A 19,697-nucleotide genomic window follows, 5' to 3' on the forward strand; every position below is an offset into this window, starting at 1 on the left:
CATAAAATTGGCGCAATTAGATGATTTTTTTTATTGGCGCAAATGATACCTATAGTTTTTTAATGGAGAGGCGCAGAAGTAGCATTGACGCAAATTAGTTCATTTTTGGCGCAAAAGAATATCGCCCGATTTAATGTTTGACGTCATTAAAAAAATGTATCGGTTGACGTCATTAAAAAAATGTATCGGTTGACGTCATATTGATCGTGAATCAAATATGACCGACTCCAGTGATTCTGAGCAGTTTTCAGACGGGAAGAGTGATGGTGATTTTGAAGTTTTAAGCGGAAGCTCAGAATCTGAAGATGAGATGAATGATGTTCCTATGAATGCCAATCCTTGGTTTCGAGTTAGACCTCCGGAGATCGACTATTTGCACGACCAAAGATTTGTAGAGAACAGTGGCCCTGAGAATGTCCCTGCAGCCGACGCTAAACCTATTGACTACTTCTTGCTGTTCCTGACACTTGATTTTCTACGACATATTGTCAGAGAGACAAACAGGTAAACTTTACATTTCACATATAAAAATAGTCAGTAGTTTACTCAGTACGATATATTAATGCACACATTGCGACTACCGTAGAAATTTGCCTCATATTTTTCCTACCGTTGCCCGGTCGGGTCAACAAATGACTTGGTAATATAAAATATAGATATAAAATTGGTATATAATTTGCTGTTTCTACGCTAAGCACGCGGCATAAAGGAGTAAGAGCAAAGACTGGTCGGCTGGGAGTCAGAATAATAAGTCAGGGTAAGGTGACATGTCTTCCTGCGCACTGTAACCTTGTGAACTAGCACATTACAAATCACGACTCAGCCTGTCGGTCTAGTACAAAGCACGGTAAATATATTACGTTAGCATGATTATGTTCTCGTCCTGAATATACACATTAATTTGACGCTGGACGTTAAACAAACAGCACTAAAAATTAACTAATGGGCTACGCTCATTCGTGAATTAATAATTTGTTAGGTCACACGTTGAGAATTTTTATATGTTTTAATTCTTAGATTAGTTTTACTATTTATATATTTCATATCAATTATCTGTCATTTCTTTTACAGGTATGCACAATATTTTGTTACTAGTCGGCATAAGAAGATTTTCGCGTCTTCATTCGTGGTTTAAAGTTGGTGCTGTTACCTTAGCTGAGATGAAAGGATTTATATCTGTTATACTTAATATGGGCCTCATACGTAAACTATCCATTACAGAAAATTGGAACACAAAATTCCCAAGCCAAGATACTGTTGGGTTTCGTAACATATTTTCAAGAAATCGATTTCAAAGCATTTTAAAAAATTTTCATATCGTAGATAATACTACATTACCGAATCGGAACGACGATAATTATTCACCTACTTCAAAATTCCAGTGCTTCGTGGATCTTTTTAATCGACAGTCGAAACAACATTACAAACCAAAACAGAACCTTAGTATTGACGAAAGTTTAATCGCTTCTAAAGGCCGGGCATCCATAATACAATATATTCCTTCTAAAGCGGCGAAATTTGGAGTTAAACTTTGGGTACTAGTCGAGGTCGTCAGTGGGTATAATTACCAACTCAGTAACTGCTATAGTAGTCCTTTGTTCATTTGTGTATCATTGTTATTTTGCTTAGTTTCTTTTGTTACCTATTCTGACATCGGACTCGGACTTCTTTTAAACTGAATTTTCACTGTGCGTATTGCTATGTGTTTCTTTATTCTACATTGGCTAGAGGTATAGGGGGAGGGTTGAGATCTCACAAAACATGTTTAACCCCGCCGCATTTTTGCGCCTGTCCCAAATCAGGAGCCTCTGGCCTTTGTTAGTCTTGTATGTTTTTTAATTTCAGTTCATTTATATGTTTTGGAGTTTAGTGTGACGTCCATTTTCAATGAACTAGTACACAATTTTATTTAGGGGCCAGCTGAGGACCACCTCCGGGTGCGGGATTTTCTCGCTGCGTTTAAGACCCATTGGTGGCCTTCGGCTGTTGTCTGCTCTTTGGTCGGGTTGTTGTCTCTTTGACATATTCCCCATTTCCATTCTCAATTTTATTTTTAAAGGCAGACAATACGACCCAACACCACAAGGCATGTTACAGGGTGCATACGTTGTCAACAAACTGTTAGATGCCGCAGGATTGTTTAACAAAGCTTATCATTTATTTACTGACAGTTTTTTCTCCTCAATCAACCTTGCTAAAGAGCTTTTAGCAAAAGGAACATTGTTTACTGGAACTTTACGCGCTAATCGGCAAATGCCAAATACAATAAAGAATCCTGTTTTGCAGGAAAAGGAGAGTGTTTATATCAGACAAGGAAGAATTCTTCTTTGTGCATATAAAGAACGGAATGGTCGAAAACCCGTTAGACTCATATCCTCTTTTTCAAAAGCAGCACAAGAAAATGATAAACCGGCTATGATTTGCTCATATAATAAATGTATGGGGTGCGTAGATTTGGAATGGCTGACATGATGGCAGAGAGTTACAATGATGGACGAAAAACGTTAAAAGTGTGAAAAAAGGTTGTTTTTAATCTCATGCACCGTATGGTTATCAATGCATACATTATTTACAAATAAAATACATCTGATAACCCTAAACTGTCAAGATAAGCTTTCACACAAAAGCTTATTGAGGATCTCGCTAAAGACCACATGAAGCAAAGAAACGAAAACCAAGACAATAGACACAATAAGAACAAACACGGAATCAGGAAGTTGCCCGGTGATCGAGAAAAAGATTGCGATGTATGTTCAGGAAGTACACCACTAATTCATGGCCCCATTGCTTTCTATGTTAAATTCCTCAATTTCAAGCAGACACAGCTCTTTTGTTTCAAGTTCAAATAAAGTGACAATCATTGCATGTCAAAGCAACACTTTATGGTGTCTTGTACTGGAAAAATCAACATACCTTTAATGGCATATAAGAAAGAACTGGTTCCCGGAACTTCGGATGTACCAAAACAGGTACTTCAGATCTGACATACAGGCAAAAAGTACCCTCTTTATAAAATTTGGTGCAGTTTTTTTAATATTCAAACTTATAAGTCAAAAAGTGTTCTACAATGATCACCAGTCATTCAGCTTTCATTTCATACCAACAATACCTAAATATTCTACATATTTTGAAAGTTACACTCATGCGTAGGAACTATTTTGTGTTAAATATGTACTACTTTCTGGTATGTGCTTTCTGGCCGGGCCGAATTAGTGGTGTTACACCTATAACAGAACCAAACTTGCTATACTGACTTCAGCATCACTTTATTTCATTCTATGATCTATTTCAAGCAATAAAAAACACATAAAGCTTAAGTCTAAATTCTATTTTACTAATTTTAAGCTCAAATTGGACTGGTAGTAACATATAGGTTATTCAAAGAAAACTGCATATGGATATTATAAATGGCCAATATACTTATTTTATTCTCAATATCATTGTTGTATTTAATAATTTCTGTTAGGAAAACAATGTTCTTACCAATACTCATATTTCACCAGAGTTTGTTCATTTAATAAAAATATATTAGACCAAACCTAAGACATAATTGAGAAAATTGTCCCCCCTTTTTTCTTCAAATTGGAAAAGGGACATTTTTGGTATAAACCATACTTCTGTGGTACAACATATATTATAAAGAGCAATTTATGTATTTTTCAGCTGGATAACTTGCTAAACTGGTTCAAAATTGCATGTACAGTGAGATTTTGGAATTCTTATATGAGTATATACCAATTGCCTAGATTGTAAAAGGCTATCATAAGAAAACCAATAAAACTTGAAAAATCATAGGATTATTTGACCAAGAGCTATTTTTTACCACAAACAAGTCATTATATACATGTTTTATTGATTGCAATCCCAAATAATGCAAAAATAAGAATTTGGAGTCAAGTCTTAACTGCATGCATGTTGTGTGACCATAAAAGGCTAAAATACCTGATTATGTCAATTTAAGAGCTGAAATTTCCCATAAACAGAATTGTTCATCCAAAAAAGATGATTAAACATGTTTACTTACATCAAATATGACTTATTTTCATTGGAATAGGTACAACTTCTAAAAATTGAATTTCTGATGATTCTCTGTAATAGGAAGTACACCACTAATTCATGGCCCCATTGCTTTCTATGTTAAATTCCTCAATTTCAAGCAGACACAGCTCTTTTGTTTCAAGTTCAAATAAAGTGACAATCATTGCATGTCAAAGCAACACTTTATGGTGTCTTGTACTGGAAAAATCAACATACCTTTAATGGCATATAAGAAAGAACTGGTTCCCGGAACTTCGGATGTACCAAAACAGGTACTTCAGATCTGACATACAGGCAAAAAGTACCCTCTTTATAAAATTTGGTGCAGTTTTTTTAATATTCAAACTTATAAGTCAAAAAGTGTTCTACAATGATCACCAGTCATTCAGCTTTCATTTCATACCAACAATACCTAAATATTCTACATATTTTGAAAGTTACACTCATGCGTAGGAACTATTTTGTGTTAAATATGTACTACTTTCTGGTATGTGCTTTCTGGCCGGGCCGAATTAGTGGTGTTACACCTTCAGACAGGAATGGTTACGGCCCGGGGGTCGAAGGAGGAGTAGGACATTGTGTCGAGTTTGCGGTAAAGGTGTGCACCAGGAGTGTAAAGACAATCATTTGTGTATTGAATCTTGATTAAAAATATATTTTTTGTTTCTAATCAAATGTTTTTATGTTATACCAGGTGTTAAGACAACCCACTACACTTACATGAATTAATTATTTATAATGCATCAAATCCACATCCCCTTCCATAAAGATGGCTCTGTACTTGCATGACAAGCACTTTTTAAATTACTTCACTTGACCTATTTCTAGACGGTATTTTTTAATTGATTTCATCGGTCATTCTAGTATTTGAATTCGCTCATTGAATGTTTTATGCTTGTTGTTTTGTTTGATAATTGCATTTTTTCGATCCAGCACACTATTGAAGAATCATTATTCGACGAAACGTGCACATGCAGTGCATCAAAATTGGTTTCAGTAATTAAACTTTTCGACTGCTATCATTATTTAGTGAAACTTTTCCATTTCTTTCATTTGATTTTTTTTTTATAAAAAAGAAAAAAGAAAAAATCAACAGAAAGTCCACAAAATTAGAACAAATTAAAAATTGCATAAAAGTATGGCCAACGCGACTAAAATAAATTGCAAGCACTTTGCATGCATAACGTTACGTTTTGTTACGTCTGTATAGCCCCTCCCATAGTACACAAAAGAGGCGACGTCACTGAAACCTATTGTTCGACGTCAGGAAAAAAACATCGGCCGAAAATCGGCCCGTGGCAGTCAACGTAGTATTTACAAATCGGCCTAAAATCGCCCCGTGGCACAGAAAACGTTAAACAATATGTGGTCATTGTCAAAATCATAATTTACAGTTTACTTTCCCATTGCTTTCAATTTAAGATTAGGGCATTTTTGTCATTGGAATTGAGTTTTATAGTCGGAGATTACTCTGACCTCCAACGACTGTTTTGCCACACAAGCTGGGGCAGTGGGACTTCAGCTCGTCCCATATCAGATAGATGATATTTGCCCGCCCAAAGTGGATGTGCTGCTTCGTTGCTTCTGGAGGTGACTGGATCCATGATATACATATAAATCAAGCCTCAATTTGTTCATTTTTCATTTTTTCTCTTCATTTAAGTAAGTTTGATCGACCTGCCACCTGTTATCTTCTCATATTTGGACAGTTTTCACATTGACCCATCAATACTGGCATTTTAACTTTCACTTTAAAGAATGTCACATGACCAACAGAAAAAGTAATTTACAATGCATTATGGGAACTGATTTATGCAAATGACACTTATTCAATAGGAAAACATAGATATGTCCTATTTTCGGTGCAAAATATAGATAGCATGCATTTTGTGTCCGGGGATACATGAACACGTATGTATGGCTTCACCAAAAAGAGTACAAATATAAACAGCGTTATATCTATATATAAACAATCAATAATAGTGGATACAGTTACCCAGTGCTATTTCTTATATAAAACTTAGGATTCAGGCGGACACAGCTGGACACAACGTTATTTCTATATAAAATCTAGTGACTACAGACGGACACAAGTGGACACAACGTAATATCTATATAAAACTTATAGAATCTGCTGGCTTCAGGCGGACACAGCTGGACACAGTGCTATTTCTATATAAAACTTAAAGATATAGGGGGAGATAGGCGGACACAAGTGGACACAACGTAATATCTATATAAAACTTATAGAATCTGCTGGCTACAGGCGGACAGTCACACAGCTGGACACAGTGCAATTCCTTTATAAAAAAATATAAAAAATGGGGATACAGGCGGACACAAGTGGACACAACGTAATTTTTATATAAAACTTATAGAATCTGCTGGCTACAGGTGGACACAGTGCTATTTCTATATAAAACTTTATGAAATAGGGGGATACAGGCGGACACAAGTGGACACAACGTAATTTTTATATAAAACTTAAAGATATAGGGGGAGATAGGCGGACACAACGTAATATCTATATAAAACATAGAATGTGCTGGCTACAGGCGGACACAGCTGGACGCATTGCAATTCCTTTATAAAAATTATAAAAACTGGGAATACAGGCGGACACAAGTGGACACAACGTAATTTCTATATAAAACTTATAGAATCTGCTGGCTACAGGCGGACACAGCTGGACACAGTGCTATTCCTTTATAAAAATTATAAAAACTGGGGATACAGGCGGACACAAGTGGACACAACGTAATTTCTATATAAAACATAGAATGTGCTGGCTACAGGCTGACACAGCTGGACACAGTGATATTTCTTTATAAAAATTACAGAAACAGGGAGCTACAGGCGGACACAAGTAGACACAACGTAATTTCTATATAAAACTTATAGAATCTGCTGGCTACAGGTGGACACAGCTGGACACAGTGCTATTTCTATATAAAAATTACAGATACAGGGCTACAGGCGGACACAACTGGACACAACGTAATTTCTATATAAAACTATGGAATCTGCGGGCTACAGGCGGACACAGCTGGACACAGTGCAATTTCCTATTTAAAACTTTAGGAAACAGGGGGCTACAGACGGACACAAGTGGACACAACGTAATTTCTATATAAAACTTTTAGAATCTGCTTGCTACAGGCGGACACAGCTGGACACAGTGCAATTCCTTTATAAAAATTATAAAAAACGGGGATACAGGCGGACACAAGTGGACACAACGTTATTTTTATATAAAACTTATAGAATCTGCTGGCTACAGGCGGACACAGCTGGACACAGTGCTATCCCTTTATAAAAAATATAAAAACTGGGGATACAGGCGGACACAAGTGGACACAACGTAATTTCTATATAAAACTTATAGAATCTTTTGGCTACAGGCAGACACAGCTGGACACAGTGCTATTTCTATATAAAACTTTATGAAATAGGGGATACAGGAGGACACAAGTTGACACAACGTAATTTCTATATAAAACATAGAATGTGCTGGCTACAGGCGGACACAGCTGGACACAGTGATATTTCTATATAAAAATTACAGAAACAGGGGCCTACAGGCGGACACAAATGGACACAACGTAATTTCTATATAAAACTTAAAGATATAGGGGGAGATAGGCGGACACAAGTGGACACAACGTAATATCTATATAAAACATAGAATGTGCTGGCTACAGGCGGACACAGCTGGACACAGTGCTATTCCTTTATAAAAATTATAAAAACTGGGGATACAGGCGGACACAAGTGGACACAACGTAATTTCTATATAAAGCTTATAGAATCTGCTGGCTACAGGCGGACACATCTGGACACAGTGCTATTCCTTTATAAAAAATATAAAAACTGGGGATACAGGCGGACACAAGTGGACACAACGTAATTTCTATATAAAACTTATAGAATCTTCTGGCTACAGGCGGACACAGCTGGACACAGTGCTATTTCTATATAAAACTTTATGAAATAGGGGGATTCAGGCGGACACAAGTTGACACAACGTAATTTCTATATAAAACATAGAATGTGCTGGCTACAGGCGGACACAGCTGGACACAGTGATATTTCTATATAAAAATTACAGAAACAGGGGCCTACAGGCGGACACAAATGGACACAACGTAATTTCTATATAAAACTTAAAGATATAGGGGGAGATAGGCGGACACAAGTGGACACAACGTAATATCTCATAAAACATAGAATGTGCTGGCTACAGGCGGACACAGCTGGACACAGTGCTATTCCTTTATAAAAATTATAAAAACTGGGGATACAGGCGGACACAAGTGGACACAACATAATTTCTATATAAAGCATAGAATGTGCTGGCTACAGGCGGACACAGCTGGACACAGTGATATTTCTATATGAAAATTGCAGAAACAGGGACCTACAGGCGGACACAAGTGGACACAACGTAATATCTATACGAAACTTATAGAATCTGCTGGCTACAGGCAGACACAGCAGGACACATTGCTATTTCTATATAAAACATATAAAAACTAGTGACTACAGGCGGACACAAGTGGACACAACGTAATATCTATATAAAACTTATTTAATCTGCTGGCTACAGCTGGACACATCATCTTCATCTTTTTATGTAAATTAAGCACCTCACATTTGAATAACTTTAAACACACCAGAACCAGGACCATGAATACATTTTTCTCAATGTTAATCTACTTTTTTCTGGATTTCACAAATGATCAATAAAACTTGACACCAGCCTAGACACATAAATATGATATCAGAACATTAAAACATTTCAGATAGAAAGTCAGCATTGTAGATTTGGATGAAAACTTGAAATGGAAAATTTTCGAGGCTGTATTTTGGGCATATAATTCTAAATTTATATACATTTCTACAATTTTCTATAGTGGAAATCCATTACATATTTTTTTGTTTAACAAATTGATACCAGTAGTTGGCAAAACCAGTTTCATGTTTAATTAACGCAATTCTTAAGCCTAAGAACCCAATAGATTAAGCACAAAATGCAGTGAATTTCTCAGTTATATTAATGCAAATCAATTTAGAATAAAAACTATTTTCTTCAATATCAAATATCGACAGGAACACGATTTATTTTAAAACTAAATGTTTTATTTATTTTATCATAATTTTCAAGGGAAACAAACTATTTTTTTTTCACTTCCCTGTATAAATTAAGTTATTTTTTCCAGAAATTAAGGATCAAACAATTTACCCCACCCCCTCCCCCTCTTTCAGACCCCTTTTGTGTTTTCAATAATCTATAGACTAATAAAACCTAAACAGTGCGTGTGGTGAATCCTTTTAGGATATAAACTCAAAGAAACATCTACCTGCTCAAACTCAAGTCATGGATAATTGTATGTCATAACTGACTAGACAATTTAATTCAGTTTGACGTACAGCTCCGTAAACTTATACCCTGGGAACAGTATATCAATATATATGTTCCTGTTATACTGAACCATATCCAAATGAATATGATTTCATCTTTAAGGCGCAACACATATGAATATTGGGAATGCTCAAGAAAAATAGGAAGACATCAGTGGAAGAAATACATTGTTCACACTATATGAAAATCAAAGGCTATATACACGCAAAGCTCCTGCTGCGAATCAGGAAGATCGGGGAAGAAAAGTCTGATAAGCCTACATCTGATAATTATCAAGGAATATATATCTTCTTACCTTGATATAGTTGTATTGCCATTCGATTTGATTTTTTATAGTAGGCCCCAAGTTAAAATCGGCTCTACAGTCTACACGTTTGGATGAACGCTGGATTACTATATATAACAATCGATTTTGCATGTGCCTGCGCAATGCGAATATTGAAAGTACAATACAATAAAAGTTGCAGGAGTTTTGTTACAGCAAGTGTCCTTTAAGGGTATAAAATTGTATAGACAATTAATTAACTCTATTTCTTGACTAACACACAGCATTACACTGGAACTATTTGAATATTAAATATTGGTATCGGTGTTTTAGATGGATGTGTCCGGTGCCTACGCATGCCAATACGAATTTACAGAATAATCCTAGAGTCAACTTTTCTCAAATGTGTGCAGTTTTTATATAAATTTCTACTTTGATATACTGCCATCCTGACTTGTCGATAGTATTTTACATGTTCCAAAAGGTGGCAATAAATTAAGTATCACTGTAGTAGATAATTTTCAGGCAGTAACAAATCAACAAATATCCAAGTCCAACCAGATCTGGTGATAAAATTCCAGGTTTTATTCCCATACTAGCTGTACTTATAATCTTATTTTCCTGACATCCATTCTTTTGTTCCAGTCAAAATCATTACAAGATTAACCACCAAAAATATCCTGTCATGTTTCAATCTGCATAAATTTTTTGTATTAAGATTGAAAATGAACAAACAATAAATACCTGAGAAGTCTACAGCACAGACCCCTCCTTGATGTTGACCTTTCAGTACTGACGATGTTTCATTGATTCTGTATCCCAGATATGTATAGTTCATCAGTCTCTTCCAACCTGTATGTACATAAATTAGATTGAAATATATTTAAAAAAAGATTCTACTACTACCATAAAGGTACTTTTGAACAATGATTCCATAATTTCTGGCTTTGTACTTGTTTTGGCTTTCAAACTTTTTTCATCTGAGCGTCACTGGTTGGTCTTGTGTGGACGAGACGCACGTCTGACGTATTGAATTTTAAGCCTAGTACCTTTTGTTAGCTATTATTCGTGTGTTTCTTTGACCTATATGTTCTCCCATTTATTTGTTTTGTGGTCCTGTCATGTGATGTTGTCGTTTTGGTGTTGTGTTTGACGTTGCCATAAAAGCGGGAGGTTTGGCATGCCACAAAACCAGGTTCAACCCACCATTTTTTCTTAAAATGTCCTGTACCAAGTCAGGAAAATGGCCATTGTTAATTTGTTATATTATAGTATATGTGTGTTACATTTTAAGGTTGTGTTTTTGTTGTGTCGTTGTTCTCCTCTTATATTTGATGCGTTTTCCCTCAGTTTTAGTTTGTAACCCGGATTTGTTTTTATCTCTATCGATTTATGAGTTTCGAACAGCGGTATACTACTGTTGCCTTTATTTAGATATATTTTATAATATTTAGATATTTAAGGTTTGCCATAAATCAATGGATAATGTTTGATGTCACATGATATTTTTCTCTCTAAGGGATATAAGCCAATAACAATCCATTCTGTAAAATATTTTACAGAATGGACTGTTAGAGGCTTATATCTTACATTGTTTTACATGTTGAAACCTGAAAATTATAAAAACTTTCATAGTCCCCTGGTTCATGAAGGAAGTTCTAATTCGCACTTTGTACACAGGATAAGGTTTCGGTTGTTCATGACCCTTGTATTGCAGCATGATCTATCAAATTTTAGAAGCATTACTTTATTGCTTTTTTCATTTTAGTTGCAGTTGAAAATGATGTTAGGAAGGGCATCACCAGAGGTCAATTTTGATAACCTAAAGACGGACGAGGATAAATCTTTTGGAAAAAGAAATTCATAAAAGCAATAAAAACAAGACTTACAACAAGCATAATCAACTTATTGAATTAGTGCTAAAAGAGACAACCCAAAAACATGAGAAAAATGGCTGTGATATAAGTATTGGTAGTGTTAATAAACTAGCTGTTATCACAGAGATATGTCTCGCTTTTTTGTAATTTCGATAATGCAAATGTTGAAATTAAAATAGAAACACTTTATTTAACATGTACGTTTTGCAAATACTCAAAGTTAATGAACCATGACTGAAGGTACATGGCTAAACAATCTCCATGGAAATGAGATGTACCAATGCTAATACAACTGCATACTAAATACCATTGACTTATCATAAGTAGTTCCCTTTAAACATACCTAAACACAAGCTCATACATTTAAATATAGCAAAATTTCAAACACAAGTTAATACATTTAAATAAAGCAAAATTTCAAAGTCAATAAACCATAACTGAGGGGGCGGGGGTCAACTAATTTTCCTGGTAATGAGATGTGCCAATGCTAATACAACTGCATACTAAATATCATTGACCTATCGCTAGTGGTTCTCCATAAACTGACCTAATCACAAACTAATACATGAAAACTAAGCAAAAGTTTCAAAGTCAATAGACCATGACTGAGGGGGTGGGGCCAAATAATTTCCATGGAAATGAGATATGCCAATGCTTATACAACTGCATACCAATTATCATTTACTTATCACTAGTGGTTCCCCATAAACTGACCTACCGGTAATCACAAACTAATACATGAAAACTAAGCAAAAATTTCAAAGTTATTAGACCATGACTGAGGGGGCGGGGCCAAATAATCTCCATGGAAATGAGATATGCCAATGCTTATACAACTGCATACCAATAATCATTAACTTACCACTAGTGGTTCCCGATAAAATAACCTAATCACAAACTAATACATGAAAACTAAGCAAAGTTTCAAAGTCAATAGACCATGACTGAGGGGGTGAGGCCAAATAATCTCCATGGTAATGAGATGTGCCAATACCAATACAACTGCATACCAAATATCTTTGACTTACCACTAGTGGTTCACCATAAACTAGACATAATAACAAACTAATACATTGTTGACGCCGCCATCGCAGCCGACGCCGGAAACAGCATACCTATGTCTCGCTTTTTGACTCCGTCAAGTGAGACAAAAATCAATTTGAAAGTGATTTTTTTCTCAAGAAACCATTTTGATGAGTGACAAAATTATTGTATTGGAAGGTGACTTTAATAAAATGTTTTTTTAATTGTCATTTGATCTTTGGTTTTATTTTTGTTTACATGATGAAAACAATTGGGGTAATTAATAGGTTTTTTTTTTATTTCAGTGATTGAACTATCATTTATCTGTAAGAATCAGTAATGCTACCCTTTAGCTGTCCAATATTTTTAAGAAAGAGGAGGTCTATTCTTAAAAATATTGGACAGCTAAAGGTAACATAATGGTTTCTTACAGGTTAATGATAGTCCAATCACTGAAATAAAGAACGGGTAAAACAATAGAATGACATCACAACAATGTTTTAATTATCCATAACATTTTAGAATATGAGACAGGAGAATGAAATGCCAGACATGTGACCTCTAGTCTGAATTTCTGATTGGCTTAAGTCATCTCTATAAAAAAACATCCTTTTCAAACGATAATTTCAAGATAACAGATAAACAATGTTTCAATAGTAATTTCCTAAGATAAAAAAAATATAGAAAAATGCACCTAGCTTATTAAAGAGGTTTTTATTAGCAGCATGTTTATGATAAAATCTCCAATAGATTGCATCCTTTTTTGTTGATAGTTTACTATAAAGTAACAATCGGTAAACTTCGGCTTCAAAACACGGCAATTAATGAGCTACCATATTTGTTAGATCATAACAGACAGAGAGAAAAAAAATTGACAATTTAAAAACGATATCTTTGCGTAAAAAATGATAAAATCGTGCACAGAAGACTAAGTTTATGATATAAACATGCATTGCGCCTGTCCCAAGTCAGGAGCCATTGGCCTTTGTTAGTCTTGTATCATTTTTAATTTTAGTTTCTTCTAGACAGAGAGAAAAAAAATTGACAATTTAAAAACGATATCTTTGCGTAAAAAATGATAAAATCGTGCACAGAAGACTAAGTTTATGATATAAACATGCATTGCGCCTGTCCCAAGTCAGGAGCCATTGGCCTTTGTTAGTCTTGTATCATTTTTAATTTTAGTTTCTTGTGTATAATTTGGAGTTTAGTATGACGTCCATTATCACTGAACTAGTATACATATTTGTTTAGGGGCCAGCTGAAGGACGCCTCCGAGTGCGGGAGTTTCTCGCTGCATTGAAGACCCATTGGTGGCCTTCAGCTGTTGTCTGCTCTATGGTCGGGTTGTTGTCTCTTTGACACATTCCCCATTTCCATTAATTCTCAATTTTATTGGTTCAAGAATTGGATAAACATTATTTTTCATTAGTCACTCGTTTCATATGACTTTAAACTTGAGAATGTAATAATTTCAATGTTTAGTGAACCGTGGAATAGGCCTAATACCATAGTAATTTCACATCATGTGGCCTTATTTTCATGTTGATAAGACCACAACGTCAATGTAAACAACCTAAAAATCTATTTGGACTGACAGACGAACAGACCATACAACATAATATCCATTACAATCATAAGTAAAATAACATGTAATTGGAATTAGCTGAAATGAATTTTTTTCAATTTATTGTTGGCTTTGCTTGTAAAAAGTTAAAAAACTTAATTTTGGTATACATTCTTAGTAGACAATGTGTTCAAAGGGAAATAACTCACCATAACCATAAAACATCTATTTTCTATACATGTCCCAGTACAACTAATGATTCCTGACAAGATAATAAAGGCTCCTGTTCCTAGTAGCAAGTATGTTGCCAAAGGGAAAGTACTGTTCCCTAGCAGATTGATATAGGTATGCTTCTGGAACTTGATATATAACCCTAATCTAATGCTAGGAAAGCTAACCGGGCTGTCAGCTGGAAAAGAAATATAGAATTTATCATGCATAAAAACACTATTGAATTTTAAAGAACATTTAATTAATTGATAGAACATGATACAGAAAAGTTAGGAAACGGAATATTTTTGTAATTTGAAGTTAGCAATGTTAGCTGAAAAATTAGAAATAATTTTATATTAGGATCTTTTATCCTGTTAGCATGGTTATAAAATCTTACTAGCAACAGAATACAGTAAACAATGAAGGAAGAATTTCATTTAATTTGAACAAAGAACAAAGGGAGATTATTCAATTAACATGTATCTATATCTTCTCTTATGTCTTATATTATACATTTACAAATTCTATACTTTATATAGTTAGTTCTGAATATGCATATATAATATTTGCCAATGGATGATTCTAAGCAACCAATAACCAATAAATCATTTAAATTGTAATATCTTTTTAAGTTGCCTTTTCTATAACTATAAACATATATATAATACACTTACCCAAAAGAAAAAGTTGAACACATAAAGGACGACTTTTAGGAAGTTTTTACCACACAGGTCCCTTTTTCTCCTATTATTTCCTCTAGCTGATTGTAAAATCCCAAAACTAATAGAATGTTAACTTCTGTTTAACCACTGTCTGCACACTGCACACTAACAATCTTTTGTTACTGATATCATTTGCAGCTTTTTCAAATTCAATGAGGCTATTTGTATTGATTCAGTTACCATCCATCTATTGTGAAAGAGAAAGAAAATATTACTATCAGAACAAACAATGTCCACAGATATACTGCACTTAAAGTTAACTTTAGTTACTTTCCTGAAAAAACCAATTAGATAATTTCACATAATCTTTACTTTATGACTTTATAAAGTTTTTCTATCACATGAAAAAGTAATTATAATTTAATGCATATAATAAACGTAATTAACTGCAGTCAGGGGAGTAGCTGCCGTTAGGCACTTTAGGCACGTGCCTACACATAATTTTTTCACAAATAATTTTTTTATTAAAAAAGTAATAAACAATGTTATCTGTAGATGCATGTGAATTCGTCAAAACTCTTTAATTATCGAATGTTATGCGTACACTAGTCTATCATTCTTATTGAATCAGTGGCGTATTGGAACTGTATGTCATTATATTCCACCTAATATAGAAACTATAAACTAGAACTTTGGTTCAGATAATTCACTTCAATCAACAAATACTTGAATGAACCTCAACTTAGATAAATGATTTTTTTTAATTAGTTGTTGTTGGCCCAAGTTCAATCTGATGCCTAGTGAAGAGAGAAAGAATGCCACGCTCTCTGCACATTAAGACACTTGAAACAACTCTTTGAGGGGTTAGTAGGTTGTCTACTGAAAGGTAAATTTCTGTTCCTATTTAATAAACCCTCATTTTCCAATGCATGGCATTTCCAAATTTCCAGACCTTCATCCTGGACGACCTCTATCTGTTTTAGTCCTGAACATGCATGAATTATTTGCCACTGGACGTCTATCAATCAATCAATCAATCAATCAATCAACTAGCTTTTAGTAACTTCGAGTACTCTCAGATCTACATGTAATGACGATAATTATTCAAATTCCTAAGCAGGTAGGGATTTTACAGTACAGGATATAAGAAAATATGAATTTCTTGAATTTTGTTAGACACCGGTAGTATGAACAGAACAGAACTTCTGCATGACGTATTGACTGTGTGTGTGTATGTGTTTGTGTGGCCGGGGGAGGGTGAAGGTTTAAGAATCAAAATATGAATGGTCGATGCGCCGTATTCCAAAAGTTAGTATTATTATGTAGTAGTCTCAGTGTTTACGTGCCTATTTTTTTTTTTAATGAAGGATTGTCAATATGTACTATCAATTGACGTATATATCAATTATACTCAATCAGAAACAGGTTGTGCTGCCTAATAAAGGGCTACGCTGATCCACGCTGGGCAATGCATATTGGAAATATTGTTTTTTTTTATATTTCCAATTGTACTGCCGGTTAATTCATCAGTCAGATGTAATTGTAGAATTATGTTTATTTTTTCGACATTGTTTTCATGTATATTATCATGATAAAATGACGTTTTTTTAGGTTTTTTTATACACAAAATCTTGCAACTTAAATGCTGAAAACCGTTTTCCGTCGGAGGGCTACGCCCCCAGAACCCCTTACCAGGGGCCTTATGGGGCCCCAGACCCCCTGCCTCAATTTGTGCCTACAGTTTATTGGATACCTAGCTACGCCCCTGGCAGTTGTCTGGCTATGCTTCATCTCACAATATATTGTGTATACATATACACCTGGTGATACCCACCCAGATACATTATTCACATATACGACCATGCAATACCCTCATGGATAACCAGGGTCAGTAAAAAAAAACATGTCATTCACAATATAAAAACCATACAATAATTTCTGTATTAACAGTATTTGAAATGTTATACAACAGTTTAACCAGGTATTTAAAATCTTAACCCTGTGGTTTTTAGATACAATCCAAATGGACTTTGATGCTTTGGTGTTGATATTTAAATGTCTTCTTACTTTTTGTGTCATTAAGTTGCTGTCTCATTGATATATTATACCCTTTATCTCCATTATTCAACTTTTTATCATGGTAAGCAAAGGTATTTAGGCCATGTTAAATTACTGAAAGAACTTATATGTATGGGCTTTGCTCATTGTTAAAGGTAGTAAGGTGACCCGTAGCTGTTAATTTCTGTGTCATTTGGTCTCTTGTGGCTCGTTTCTCATTGGCAATCGTACCACATCTTCTTTTTCATATTATGCAAGATAATGCCTGGTTTCCCCTTTGATTTGTTCAAATCTTCAAATATTAATGTAAACATAAAGTAACCAGATGCTCCGCAGGGTGCAGCTTTATATGACTGCAGAGGTCGAACCCTGAACAGTTGGGACAAGTATGGACACAACATTCAAGCTTGATACAGCTCTGAATTTGGATGTGATTAAATAGTAAATAGTTGACACAGCATAGGTTTCTGGTAGTCTAATGAACTTAAAAAATTTATTTGCTTTTGAGTAATACACTATGCTGTTGAATATTAATCCCCTAAAAAAATAATATTTAAAGAAATCTGAAATGAGAAAAATTGTACCCCCTACCCCCCCTACACCCCCTTTTTTTTCATCTTCTCTTTTCCCTTATTCCAATAATAATCTCAATTCAAATTTCTTATGGAGTTTTTAACAATAACTACTCATTTAATAAATACATCATAAAATATAAAAATATAAAATGACATAGTCATGATTAAAATTAATATAAATGAATAGTATTACTTCTAAAAAAAAATTACAGCTTATCATCTCAAGACAATCATCATTTCTTAATACACAATTTTCAAACAGTGTAAGGGAGGTAATCAAACATATATATAACAGTATTCTTTAAATTTGAATTGGATTACCTCCCTAACACAGCTTTTAAATTGTCTAAATTGTCCTTTAACCAGAAAAACACGTGTTTTCCCCCTTTTTTTGGCCCCTAATTGCTAAATGATTTAAGCCATAACCCCCAATAACTATCCCTTTGTAGTATGGAAACTTGTGGTATAATTTCCGATAGATTTATACACTTAAACACAAGTTATTGACTGTAAACTACAACAAGTTATTGTCTGGAAACTAGAAAAATGCTTGTTTTTGGCCCTTTTATGGCCCCTAATTCTTGCATGAATGGGACAATAATGCCCAAACTCAATCTAAGTCTTCCTTTTGTGATATGGAACTTTGTGGTACAATATAAGAGAGATCTATACACTTACACACAAGTTATTGTCCAGAAACTACAAAAATGCTTGTTTTTGGCCCCTTTTGGGCCCTTAATTCTTAACTGTTGACACCATAGACTGCAAAATGAATCCAAACCTTTTACTTGTGGTATTAAACATTATGGTACAATTTCAGAGCAATTGAAATACTTATACACAAGTTATTATCCTGAAAGTAGAAAAATGCTTGTTTTGGGGCCTTTTCGGGCCTATTATTACTTAACCAGTGGGACCAGCAACCCCAAAATCAATCCCAACCTTTCTTTTGAACCTTTTTATTAAATTTCAAAGAGATCCATTCATGTAAACTAAAGTTATTGTCCGGAAACCAAATGTGTCATCGGGCAACGCAGACGACGACATCATACCATTATACAATCCAAAAAAAATTTTTGCGGGTTAAATATATTTATCTTGTGTGCCTAAAGACTACATCAGGTGCCATTTAACTAGGTGCCAATTTGACTATACCGGGTGCCGATTTGACCGGATATTGGTTTGACTAGAACTCTGACCAATGAGCTGTTGAATACCATAAATGGGCTGTCGACATTTGATCAAGCTTCCGTCGTAAATATTGGTCACAGTGTAATTAACCAGATTGTTTTGGGCCAGAACAACCTGATACCCTAGTACTGATACCCTAGTACTTTATCAGTATATAATAGAACATTGGTAAGTTAATCTGTTTATATCTAGTTTTAACCATTTACCCCCCAGAAGATATATCCTGTCATTCCTGTTGTCTAGTGTTTATTGTACTTCTTCTTCTATATTTTGTGGTTAATCTGCAGTTGAAATTTCCATAACACAGATATACTGTGCGGTTGTGTCAACCAGTACACGCCAAGTTAAAAATAAACAAAAACTTGTGTATTTACAGGAACAAAATCAAATAAAATTATGTGAGTTTGCAACAACTGTACAGGGTTAAAATCAGGTATCAATAGTTACGCCAGGAACTGCCACACACAGACCCGGAAGGCGTCTGTTGTGGGGGCTTGGATGGCACTTTCAGGTAATTGGTTCCAGTCAAAAATTTGTTCTGGGGATGAAACTGTATTTATAGGCATCCGTTGAAGTGCTGACTCTGGAAAACCTGTCTCTGTGCCTGTGGTATTGTCTGGTTGTTACAGTTGGTCTCCTGATGAATTAGGTGAACTCACATACCAAAAATCAGCCTAATATCTGAAGGCATTTAGAAAAAAAGCCCGTATAATGGTTTGTTGCGGAATGACGGAATGACAGAATGATGGAAAGATGGATTGACGGAATTATGGAATGACAGACAAGGGTAAAACTATATGGCCCCG

The 19,697-nt window shown here is 34.7% G+C and overlaps 1 long non-coding RNA gene across 3 annotated transcripts in view; it reads right to left on the reverse strand.

Annotated features, from left to right (window-relative positions):
- The window catches only part of LOC127724760 (uncharacterized), an 865,500-nt gene extending 845,969 nt beyond the window's left edge, over positions 1–19,531 (reverse strand). For all 3 annotated transcript variants that reach the window (XR_007992660.1, XR_007992661.1, XR_007992659.1), the window contains exons 1-4: positions 19,098–19,531; positions 15,080–15,314; positions 14,402–14,601; positions 10,470–10,577 (exon numbers count right to left, since the gene is read on the reverse strand). This is a non-coding gene — a long non-coding RNA (uncharacterized LOC127724760). The remainder of the gene's footprint in view (positions 1–10,469; positions 10,578–14,401; positions 14,602–15,079; positions 15,315–19,097) is intronic.
- Between the last annotated feature and the right edge of the window lie 166 nt (positions 19,532–19,697).

The sequence above is a fragment of the Mytilus californianus genome, unplaced genomic scaffold, assembly GCF_021869535.1.
Source record: "Mytilus californianus isolate M0D057914Y unplaced genomic scaffold, xbMytCali1.0.p SCAF_14, whole genome shotgun sequence".
NCBI lineage: Eukaryota > Metazoa > Mollusca > Bivalvia > Mytilida > Mytilidae > Mytilus > Mytilus californianus.